The sequence below is a fragment of the Lepidothrix coronata genome, unplaced genomic scaffold (genome assembly GCF_001604755.1).
Source record: "Lepidothrix coronata isolate B3197 unplaced genomic scaffold, Lepidothrix_coronata-1.0 Scaffold18, whole genome shotgun sequence".
Classification (NCBI taxonomy): Eukaryota; Metazoa; Chordata; class Aves; order Passeriformes; family Pipridae; genus Lepidothrix; species Lepidothrix coronata.
Genome location: NW_016690198.1, coordinates 2,131,760 through 2,145,070, shown reverse-complemented (window position 1 = coordinate 2,145,070; position 13,311 = coordinate 2,131,760).

Genomic DNA, 13,311 nt, shown 5'->3' with positions numbered 1-13,311 from the left:
TTTGGATGAAAATTTATCCAATTTCTTTGTTTAATTTTGAAATAATTTTAGAGACATTTCTACTGTTCTAAGTATAAGGAATACTTATTACCAGAATAAAAAAACTAACAGAAAAGTTCCAGACTTATCAAATGATAATATAATAAGTATCAGTAATGACATTTTTTGAGGTTGTGGGTATTAATAAAGTAATTTTAAGCTTTTAATTGATATTCATGAGAAGTGTTAGAGTATTTTAAAATAGGGGGTTTAAATTTATCACAGGTCTGCTTCCCCCCTCCCCAATATATGCAGGTGGTTTGTAATTCAACCTCATTGTCTTCTCTTGTAGATATTTGACAACCCACATGTCTACATTCTGAAAGTTTTAGCTTACATTTTGTTTTTCTGATGAATGTTTAGGTGTTGTGTTATTTTTTTTCCCTTTATTGCAGTGGTTATAGAGAGTCTTTACAGGACATTCAAATACAATTTCAATAAGAAATTTATATTGTAATATTTTACTCAAGAAGAATTCAGTATTTTACAAAAAAGATTAAATATTTCTATTTGAGTTTTTTGCAGGTCAAAAGATTAGATATGTTAAATAACAGCTGTGGTATACAGAAGTTTTTCTAAAGAGTACTTCTATAGCAAAGACTCTTTCCTTTTGAGAGAAAATAATTTTTAAATTAAGTTTCTGGATAATGTAATTTTTCTAAATAATTATTATTTGTTCTTTTATTACACTGGTCTTTAATTTGATTACACTATGTTTTAATCTTTTGTTTCTTTGTTTCCATGTACCAGAGGAATAGTAAAGTAAAACTATCAGAGATTTATAATGCTACTGTGATGTATCATGGCCTTTTGAAAGTCAAACAAGGAGAAAAGTTTAACATTATAGAAACAGTGAGAATTTCTTGGGAATAAAGGGCCTTTTATTTGTTCATTTTTATCATCTGAGGATGATACAAGTACTCTTCTTTCAACTTTTGTATTTAAGACTCAATTTTGGTTTGCTTAAACCAAAGTTTCCTTTATGTGTGTGTGTGTAAAAGTGCACTAAAATACATCAGTCCCTTTCAAACCAGAAATCAGTTTGGAAGCTGATAAGAGAGAAAATCTGATTTTCTTTTCAATTTGAAAAAAAATAAAGAAGAAAAGTATTATAACTACTGAAAAATACCCCAAACAATTAGTTATCTGTTCTCTAAGGCATTAGGAACTAAATATTATGCATTTTACAGTTCTTTTAATAGGATCTAGATCATAGAATCATAGAGTGTTAGGGAGTTGGAATGAACCTTAAATATCATCTAATCCCAACCTCACCAGCCATAGGCAGGGACACCTCCCACTAGACCAGGTTGCTCAAGGCCTTATCCAACCTGGCCTTAAACACTGCCAGGGATGGAGCATTCACAGCCTCCTGGGCAACTTGTTCCAATGTCTAACAATCCTCACAGTGAAACACTTCTTCCTAATATTTAACTTAAACTTCCCCTCTTTCAACCAGTACTCATTACTCCTTGTAATAACCCTATCACTACAATTCCTGACAAAGAGTCTCTCTTCAGCTTCCCTGTAGGCTCCTTTCAGACACTGGGAGGCTATTATGAGATCTCCACACAATCTGCTCTTCTCCAGACTGAACAGCCCCAACTCTCTCAACCTGTAGGAGAGGTGCTCCAGTCCTCTTACCAACTTTTGAGTCCTCCTCTGGACTTGGTCCAACAGTTCCATGTCCTTCTATGTTGGGGACACCAGCCTAGTTGGGGTCTCAGAAGAGAAGAGTAGAGGGGGAGGACAACCTCCTTCGACCTGCTGGCCACACTCCATTTGATGCAGCCCAGGATTTGGTTGGCTTTCTGGGCTCTGAGCACACATCGCCAGCTCACGCTAAGTTTTCTTCAACCATCACCCCAAAGTGTTTCTATGCAGGGCTACTCTCTATCACTTCCCCGCCCAACCTCTAGGTGTGTCTGGGGTTGCCATGACCCAGGTAACAGGACCTTGCATTCAGTCTTGTTAAACTTCATGAGGTTCACACAGGCCCACATTTCAAGCCTGTCCAGATCCCTCTGGATGGCATCCCTTCCCTCCAGCATGTTGACTGCACCACACAATTTGATGTTGTCAGTGAACATGCTGAAGATGCACTTGATCCCACTGTCTATGCCATGGACAAAGATGTTGAACAGTACCGGCCCTAATACTGACTGCTGGAGGACATCACTTGTCACTGGTCTCCACGGGGGAAAAGCTGTTTACCACAACTCTTTGTGTGCAGCCAGGCAGCCAGTTCTTCATTCACCAAGTAATCCATCCATCTAATCCATGTATCTCTGATTTGGAGACAAGGATGTCATATGGGACAGGGTCAAATGCTTTGCATAAGTCCAGGTAGACAAAGTTAGTTGCTCTGCCCCCACCAATGCTGTATCCCATGTAACTCCATCAGGCATGATTTCCCCTTTGTAAAGCCATATTGGCTGTTACCAATCACATCCTTGTTTTCCATGAGCCGTAGTGTACTTTCCAGGAGAATCTGCTCCATGATCTTGACTGGCACAGAGGTGAGACTGTAGTCTGTGAGGGCTGTAGTTCCCAAGGTCTTCTGTTTTCCCATTTTTAAATTGGGGGTTATATTTCTCTTTTTCCAGTCATCAGGGACTTCACCTGACTGCCATAATTTTTAAAAAATGATGGATAGTGGCTTAGCAACTTTGTCTGCCAGCTCCCTCAGGTCCTGTGGATGAAACTCATCAGGTCCCATGGACTGTGCACATTCAGGCTCCTTAAAGGTCTTGAACCTGATCCTTTCCTGCAGTGGGCTTGGAGCCTTAATTTTCCCAGTCCCTGCATTTGTCCTTCTTGACTTGCATGGTGTGGTTGGAGCACTTGACATTGAAGACGTAGGTATAGGAATTGTTGAGAACCTTAGCCTTCTCTTTGTCCAGGGTAGACAGGTCTCCTGTTTCCTTCTGGAGAGGGCCAACATTATCCCTATCCCTTTTTTTTTGTTTCCAACTTATCTATAGAAGCCATTTCCTGTTAGCCATAATATCCTTGGCCAAATTCAATTCTAGCTGAGTCTTGGTTTCCCTAACTTTATCCCTGTCTTCCTATACAATTCCCCTGTACTTCTACCAGGCCACCTGCCATTTTTACATCTTCTTTTTGCACTCTGGGTTTGCTTGGCAGTTCCTTATCTATCCACAGAGACAACCTGGCATTTTTGTCTGATTTCCTTCCTTTTAGGATGCATTGCTCTGGAACTATGATTCTAAAATAAAATAATATTGTTTTCTTAATCTTATTTTTATCACTTATGATATATTGTTTAATTTAATAAAATTTAAAATATGTAACAGCTGCTATTTAAAATACTGTTTGAAAAAATTATAATTAAAATTTAATTCTCAGCCCTAATTTTTATGGCAACTTGCATATGAAGCCATGAAATTGCTTCAGTAAACTGGAATAGACATGAGATTAAGTGCAAGTAGGAGCTAAATTATAAGTTTTGGAGTCAGACATTCAAAGAGTTTAGAAAAAAAGAACAAGAAGAATTGTGTCAAAACTTCTTCATAGAAATAAATATTTTCCTGTAAGGATTTTAGATAGTTAACAAAGCTAATTAATAAAGTTAATAAAAATATTTCTTTTTTTTATATTTTATTTTACACTTCTATATGTAAAATGTGAAATTACTTTACACTATACAGTTGATAGCTGAACTACAATTCAATCTCCTTTGACTTATAACAGAGCTCTGGCTTACTATATTCTTTAAAACTGATTTAAAACTGCCTTTAACTGTCTCTCACCAAAACATCAAAATTCTAACTGCAGCATAAAATCAAACAGGAGTCTATGTGTACATTCTTCATATAGATTGTAAATAGTTTTTATAAATATTTAGGGGTTTTTTTCTCCCTGTGGTGGACTGGAACTGGTCCAGTACTGTCTAAAGCTTGCACTTATCATCAGCGTTGCTGCATCCTGGAGTTCGTCACAAAGCATTCGCAATCACCTTCTTTATCCACTCTAGTTGTTTTTCTCTGAAGCATCATCACCATAATGCATCTACATTTTAGTGACATTCATGTCCTTCTTTCTTTTCTCTTGCGTTCCCTTCCAATACTCTTAGAGTGTACTCCAAGACTTAATTGAAAAAGGCCATAAGTACACTAATGCACTCAGGAACAGACATTGTGTTCCCAGCAGTACAGTGATAAGCACACTTATCAACTTGTTGCATAAAAGCACTGTCATAGGGATGCTTCATCTGTACAAAGTGTTCTTTTTGGATAGGTGATTCAAACCTAAAAGCAGCACGTAATGAACAGGCATGCAGTTAAAAAAACTAAAGCCTGTGGATGTTACCTTCTGAATGACAGGTCAGTGTTGGTATAAAATTTTTTTCAACTTAGTATATAGATGGTAACATTAGGGACTTGATTCAGCTGACTAACTCAAATAAAGCACTCAGCCCCAGATATCTATGCTTGGCAGAGAAAAAATAATTCTAAAAGTGCACATTTGGTATTTAAATTTGAGGTCTGCATTTTCTTCCAGGAACTTAGCATTATCATCTTCAACAACCACTTGTTAGAGGCAACAACAAGTTGTTGCTGTTGTTGTCTTCAACAACCGTCATCTTGACATTCATTTGTTCTTTATTCGATCTATAATTTCAAAGTTCATAGTTTTAAACTTTTCTTCCTGTCTATTTCTTTGATTTCATCTTCTGTGAAGTGAGGAAGTTTCAAACAAAAAGTTTATTAGAAAAGCCCTTATGTTGAGTCATGAGGTGCACAAAGGATCCCCTTGCACTCCTCAAAGAGGTCTGAATCCAATTGCAGCTGAATCGAATTTTAGCTCCAGACTGTCAACAGTTATAGGAATTATAGAGGTGTGATTGAACTTTCATAAAACTGTCTTGCAGGGTTAGAGATGGAAAATCATATCTATTTACAAAAAGTGAATTATTTATTATGAAAAATGATTAGACAAAAAGGTCTTAATCAGAATAATTTATTACACAGTATAGAAGCTAAAACTATTAGTATAGTATGATATAGTATAGTGCACTATATCAAAGCAGTTGTATTAAAGCAACTATATTAAAGCTATCAAAAAAGAAAGAAACAATTATTAAGTACCCATACCTATGACCTTGGGCATATTTCTTTCATTCAGCCTTGAGGAGTAATCTTGAAGGGCATCCCTCTCAAGGGAGATCTCCATACATACTCTAAGAAAAGGTGTGTTAGAAGAACCTACCAGATGAAACTGAACTGGACTTTTCTAGTGTAAAGTGATTGACTGCCAGTCATATGTCTCCACATTATCCCAGTCCAGTTGTGTCAGTTTATCAGCCAAATCTTTGCCTCACCATCAGGATATTAATTTTGGGGTTGATGTGTCAGACTGGTTTTAGCATAATTCATCACAAAAAGCAGTATGATATATCCTCTCTCAGTCTACTACTGTAGCCTTGAAAATGGTGCATTTTTGAGTTGCTTGACCTCACTTCCAGGGCAAGGTATGCTGCTACAGAGGCTTGTGCTTCACAGAGGCTAATTACTTTTTGGAGCTATCTCTCTGCATACATTGCTTGTAGAGACATGTTAAATGCCCCATTTTAGACAGCAAAAACTTATTGAGATATATCACATCTACTCGCAAGCAGATCTATACGTGTTTGACTCAGTCAAAGAATCTTTCAGGCTACTGTTGTGGTTGGTTTTTGTTTCTTTCTTTTTGAAGATTTTAAAAAAATATTTAATAAAAGGCATAAAATTTTCAAAACACTTAAATGCCTGCAAAAGTTTTCTGACATTTAGAGACCCATGGGTCTTTAATGCTTCCAATTCTTTGTCCACTCAACAGATACTGCAGAAAGTGTTTTTCTACTTCAAGCTTTCTTTCCATTTCCCCTCTCTAAAATGGGGAGCTTATTCCCGAGTTGGTATCTTTCTTACTGTTCTTTTGTTATTTGATAAACCTAAAAACTCCAAATCAAAAAAAAAAAAATGCAACCAACAATATAATTAATAATTATGAAACAAAAATATTTTACAGTTTTTATTCACTACTTAACAATAAAGAACTTCTGTACATTAACTGACATGATAGTTATTGTGTTAATGTCTATGTAGGGAAAATAATTATTTCATGTAATTTTGAGTCCATTCACTTTGAGATTCAACAACAACAATGTCATAAATGCATTATTGCATTCTGCTTTTTGATGAATTTTGATGTCTGCGATTGTGTCAATTTCAGCAAAGAATCACAAAATCACAGAATGGGTAAGGTTGGAAGGGACCACAGTTGGTCACCTGATCCAACCTCCCTGCTCAAGCAGGATCATCCTAGAGTACACAGCATAGGATTGCATCCAGACAGTTCTTGATTATCTCCAGCGAGGGAGACTCCATAACCTCTCTGGGCAACCTGTTCCAGTGTGTGGTCACTTACACAGTAAAAAGACATTCTTCCTCTTCTTGTGAGGTATATTCATCTGTAACTTCCTGTGCATCACTTTCTCTCCATTGCCTCTTGTTCTACTGCTCAGAACTACCAAGAAGAGCCTGACTGCATCCTCTCAACACCCTCCCTTCAGATACTATAGACATTGTTGTGGTCCACTCTCTGTTATCTCTTCCTGAGGCTAAACAGGCTCAGTTCTCACAGCCTATACTCATAAGAGAGGTGCTCCAGTACCTTAATCATTGTCATAGTTTCAGATTGCCCCCCCTGGAAGCCAGGGGGCCTAGAGGTGATTGGATGCCAGGGAAGTTTCCCCTGGAGGGCCAATCACCGCCCATCTTGTTCGCTCCTGCTGAAAAATCATATATACGCAACTGGTGGAAGTTGTTGGCAATCAGTCTGTCTGTCTGCTGTGTGTGTGTGTGTGTGAGAAGACCGGGGTTTTAGGGTCTCGTTCTTCCACCTCTGCGGGGGGAGGGGGGCCCTGCAGCCCCACAACTCTGCCTAAGCCAGGGTTGGAGGCAGCATTGGAGTGAGTATGTGTTTGTGAGAGACAATACTCACAAACAGCTGGTAAGCAGGAGAGAGAAAGAGGCAGGCCTTGCAGCCAAGCCCTCTTCCCCCCCTCTTCCCCCCCGCTTTCCAGTTAGGCTGTGGAGGGGGGCTTCTCCTTTCCCTCTCACTTTAAAGTGGAAGGGAGGCTCAGCATTGGAGCCAAAGTAGACGGGCTAAATGCAGCTCGGTGCCAGGGAAATAACCCCAGGCATTGGAGACGGACCGGAGACAGGCCCGGAGGACGTCCCTGCAGTGATTTAAATGCGGGACAGCTGAAAACATGGAGGAGGAATGAAGATTCCAGGATGCATATTGTGATAAGCTGAACTACAGCAGCACAGAATGGAGGTGTGAGAGAGAGAGAGAATTACACAGCAGAGATGGCATGGAAACAAGGAGAGTTATCTCCTTGGACTTCGTGAGGAAGAAAGAACTTCAGCAAACAGCTGGAGGTTGGTGGGGGGAGTGTTCAGGTTCTCCGAACACTCCTACAAGAGAGAGACTGGGTACCTATCAGCCCTGAAGGGTTTTTCCCTGACTGAATTGAAGGAGAAGCTTAAAAGGACTGATAGAAGTGTATAATATTATATATATAGTTGCTTTTAGCTTATATAGTATTTATTTGTGTAAAATAAATGTATATATACTTCCCCTTTCCCCTATAAAAGCCTCTTGCCTCAAAGTTTCCCTTCGGTGTTGAGATAAAATTGTGGGAAGAGGTGGGGGAAGCCTGGAAATTGGATTTTGGATTTTTGTGGCGGTTCCAACCACCACAATCATATCTGTTGCCCTTCACTGGATGCCTGCAGGAGCTCCATGTCTCACTTGTACTGAGGAGCCCAGAACTGGACACAGGACTCCAGACATGGCCTCATCGGGCTAAGAAGAGGGTCAGGATCAGCTCCTGTGCCCTCTTGGTAATGTTCTTCCTAATGCATCCCAGGATACCATTGGCCTTCTTGGCTACAAGGGAACACTGTTAGCCTGTGGACAGCTTGTTGTATACCAGGACCTCCAAGTCCTTCTCCACAGAGCTGCAGTTCTCAATACATGTCACTGTCCATTAATCCAGTCCACACTTCCTATGGTTGCCTAAGTAGATGTTGTGAGACAGTGTTGAAAACCTTGCTAAATTCAGGGTAGACAATATCCACTGCTCTCTCCTCATCCATCCATGTAGTTGTTTCAATGTAGAAGGCAATTAGGTTAGTCAAGCATGATTTACCTTTAGCCAATCCACACTGACTACTCCCGATCACCTTTTTGTCATCCATGTGGAAAGGCACAGCCTCCAGAATTGAGGCACTCTACCACCTTTCTGGGGACTGAGATGACTGGTAGTTCTTTGTGTACTCCTTGACCTTTATGAAAACTGGGGTGGCATTTGCTTTCTTTCAGTCCTCAGGCACTCTCCTGATTGCTCTAACCTTTCAAAGTTGAATATGAGTGGCCTCACAGTGGTGTCTGCCAGCTCTCTCAGTGCCCATGAAGGCATCCCATCAGGGCCCATGGACTTGCGGATGTTGTTTGCCTAGGCTGAGAAAACTCAATTCAAAGTTATTTTTTTCAGTTATTTACTCTGATGTAAATTCATATGAGGCAATACTTCATTTGTATTAAACAGGAAATCCATGTGTAAGATCCCAAGTCTTGAGCTATGAGCTCACCAAAGGAGTTTTACTTTAAAATATGCAAGGCTCCAACAATCATTAGAAGATCTTTCAGATCGTTAGAAGATCCTTTGGTTCTTTTAACACCTTAAGAGAGAGCACATAGGAGGATAGCTGTACACATTTTCCCAGGGGGTACTTTTACTGGTAAACTTCTAGAAAATAAGAGTACTTGGCAAAAGTACTTCATCTGGATGAGGGGATTGAGTCCACCATCAGCAAATTTGCAGATGATACCAAGCTGGGGGGTAGTGTCAATCTGCTGGAGGGTAGGAGGGCTCTGCAGAGGACTTGGACAGGATGGAGCATGGGCTGAATCCAATGGTATGAGGTTCAACAAAACCAAGTGCCGGGTCCTGCACTTTGGTCACAACAACCCCATGCAGTGCTACAGGCTGGGCACAGAGTGGTTGGAGAGCAGCCAGGAAGAAAGGGACCTGAGGGTGCTGGTCGACAGTGGCTGAACATGAGCAGCAGTGTGCCCAGGTGGCCAAGAAGGCCAAGGGCATCCTGGCCTTGATCAGGAACAGTGTGGCCAGGGAAGTGATTCTGCCCCTGTACTCAGCACTGGTGAGGCCACCCCTTGAGTACTGGGTCCAGTTCTGGGCCCTTCAGTCCAGGAAGGATATTGAGGTGCTGGAGTGTGTCCAAAGGGCAACAAGGCTGATGAAGGGAATGGAGCACAAACCCTATGAGGAGAGGCTGAAGGAGCTGGGTTTGTTTAGCCTGGAGAGGAGAAGGCTCAGAGGAGACCTCACCACTCTCTACAACTCCTTGAAAGAAGGTTGTAGCCAGGTGGGGGTTGGTCTCTTCTCCCAGGCAGCTATCAATAGGATAAGAGGGCATGGTCTTAAGCTCTGCCAGGGGAGGTTTAGGTTGGATATTAGGAAGAAATTCTTTATAGAGAGGGTAATCAGGCATTGGAATGGGCTGCCCAGGGAGTTGGTGGGTTCACCATCCCTTAAGGTATTTAAGAAGAGACTGGATGTGGCACTGAGTGCCATGGTCTAATAGCCAAAGGTTAGACTAGATGACCTCAGAGGTCTTTTCCAACCTAGCTGATTCTGTGATTCTCTGAAGTTCAAAGGGTAACATACAACCAAAATAAAGCATTCCACAAAGTATTGACTTAGCACATGCTAACCCAAACAATTTAGCAAAATCCAGCCTATCTGGTCCTAAATTACCCAAAATATTAAGAAAAGGGATTAGGAGAAGAAGAAGTAAAGAAAGAGAGAGAAAAAGAGAGATATAGCTACCATTCCTAGATCCAGCATAGGTCATGCTACAAGAGTCTAAAAGATGGAGAGTTCAAACAAGCATGGTGAGCATGTTGCTGTTTTTATGTGCTTTGTCCCTCCTGTGGCCACACCCCCTGCCCCTAGGTGGGACTTCCAGTGTGCCAGCCAATACGAGACTGGGTCAGGGGCTCTGATATGTGGTATGGGCAGTTCATCTGGGATGTTTTTTACCAATGGCTTCTCTGGGTTTGCCCCAAGAGGCTTGCAGGGGCAGGCGTGTGGGACTGGGCACAGTCAGTGAAATTTGACCTATCACCTCCCTGCCCACACACACACTTGAGTTGGTCCAAGCCAATAATTTAGATAATAATCCAGTGTCTCACACCATATATCCCAAATCATTAGATGTATGAATATATGAAATGCTGCAGCGTGTCCAGAGAAGAGCAACGAAGCTGGTGAAGGGGCTGGAACACAAATCTTATGAGTAGCGGCTGAGGGAGATAAGGGAGCGAAGGAGGCAGAAAAGGAAGCTCAGGAGGGATCTTATTGCTTTCTATAACTACATAAAAAGGGGTTGGAGTGTGATGGGGGTCAGTCTCTTCTCCAAGGTAACAAGTGAAAGGACCAGAGGAGTGGCCTCAAGTTGAGGGGAGGGTTAGATTGGATATCGGGAAAAATTCTTCACACAGAGGGTTGCCAAGCATTGGAACGAGTTGCCCAGGGAAGTGGTTGAGTCATCACAGCTGGAGTTATTTAAAAAAAAAATGTAGATGTGGCACTTAAGTACATGGTTTAATGGTTGACTTGACAGTGCTGGGTTAATGGTTGGACTGAGTGATCTTAATGGTCTTTTCCATCCTAAAGGATTCTATGACTCTAATATACTTTTACTTGTAACAGGTGTCAAAGGCCACCAAGATGCATAAGGATTTGCATGTAAAGCAAATATACAGGTGAAAAATATAACTTGGGAATCTTTTCACACAAAGAAACATTTCACCATGTCATTCCCTAGTTAGCAAAGCCGTGGTATTCTTGCATGCAAATGTGCTCAGGGGATAGAGATACACAACTGTAGGTCTTTGTACATAATTGCCATTGAAATTTGCTCTATAGAAAATGCTGCAAATACGGACATCACAGAATATAATCCAGAGGAAACCTCAGATCTTTTAAGAATACTTAGGAAAATGAGTGCATTTTAATAACTTCTTTGAAACAATGTAGGGTGATACATTGTAATGTATTACCTTGATTTCCATTCTAAACTTCTGCATGAGTTCCTTGGGATGGTGACTCTGTCTCCTTAGAGCATGTTGCAGGGTCTTCTAGGGAGTTCCAATAATTATATAGTTACATATAATCAGCATTTAACTCAGTAAATCTTGTAAATTAGAACTAGTCATTCTCTCAGACACATCCACCTTCTCTTCCCTGACTAAAAAAACCCCCAAACAACCAGGCTTTGTATGGCAGAATCATAGAAAAAGCAAATTAAATATTTGAAGACTAGTCCCTTAGAAAAGCATAGTGTGTTAAATTTATGCAATGAATATTTTTAAGTTTTCTTAAAAAGGGCTTACTTCCTTCTGAATTCTGCATTTGTTATTGCAATCAGTGCATAGCTGACAAATCTGGGGAGATTCTGTTCACATCTATCTTAGACATGCACTGAGACATTTAGTGCACAATATACAAAAGACATCTATTTTCAAAACAACAAAGATACTAAAGGAAAATTAACAGTGGGGTATAAATTTGGAAACCATATGTTTACAAGCCATGACTCAGTATTAGAATTCATATAGTTATTCACTATGATGCACATAATGGAAGATGTGTCATGGGACACATGGCGTGGCAGCAACGTGTGTCTAAATGCCTTTTACTGATGTACTATTGTTTCTTATATTCAAAAGTAAATTGGCTGAGGATAGTTAGGCTTCTGTCAATTGACAGGGGGATTTCTTACCTGTCCAGGCTACATAAAGACAATCCCTTTTAATCCAGTTTGGGATTTCCCCTGTCTGGATACAATCAAACACAATTTTCTCTGCTTCAACATATTCTAAATCAGACTTTGCTTTCCCAATATTTCTGAAAAGCTTCGTTGGGAGGTGTATCCTATCAAAAAAAAAGAGAGAGAAGTTTGTAGTGAACTTCCTGTAGAAAGAATAGGAAGAAAATATGTTGATGTTGCAGTACAAGGCTGCCAAATAAGCTTATTTCAGCATATTTTATAATACAATGGATGAAACTTGCATAAGCCAGTTAAGCTGAAATGTTTTTCTGCTTTTTGTGGTGTTTCTAAGTTACTTGATTTTTTTGGTAATATAAAGTATAATATAAGTAAAATATCTATATTATATTATATATTGTATATATCATATATTTTATATACACTATATGTATTATATATATATATTATATTTATAATATTGATGCCTTAAGGTCCATTTAGTTTTTTGATTTTTCTAATTTTTATAAGTTTTATGAGTAGTTATATAGCAGAAGTAGATTTAGAAGCAGCAGCATTTATTCCCTTACCCTTAGCACAGAAACTCTCCAAACCTATTACCCCATTCTATGCTCCCCATACCAATTCTACCCCTGGATTCCATTAGAACATGTTTAGTCTCACTCTAAGATAGGCCTGTTCTATCTGAAGAATGCTTGTATCTTAGCCTAAACTGCAGAACATCGTCAGAAACTGGGTGACCATGTACCCTTTGTGCTCTGAAGAAGATGAAGATTAATGAAGAGGTGGTCTCAAAAGACCCCAACCCCAATTCCCCAGGGGCGTGACTGAGGGCAGTCCAGGGCAAAAACCATGGGGTGGAAACATCTAGGATTGGACAAGCAGTATTATAAATTGTAAACATCTGTAACAGAGAGGCTGCACGTCTTGTAACCTTATGCCTCAGAGGCACAAATTAAAACCCTTTCCTTATCTCACCTTCAAAACTAATTTGCCTTGGAGTTTTTCCTCCCTAAATTTTCTTTTAGGTATCATACAAATAAAAAATACTTTGATATTTTTCCCCCAATAACTGCACATGGAAATTATAACAGCATCCTTCAAAATGTAGTTTCTCTTTGTGAAAATAGGTTATTTTTCTATGTTATTTCATTATTTTTCTATATTTTTCCTGTCTTTGTTTTATTCACTATTCAGTATACCTTCTGTTATCCATAGGTTCATTTCCATAAAGTACTTCATAGGACAAAATGTCAGCCTGAGCTTTGTTAAAGGCTTCTTTCCGATCAACTCTTTCATCGTCGTTCTTCCTGATAAGCTGACTGACGCATTGCTGTGCCCCAGGAACATCACAATATATGGTGTGAACCTACCATGAATC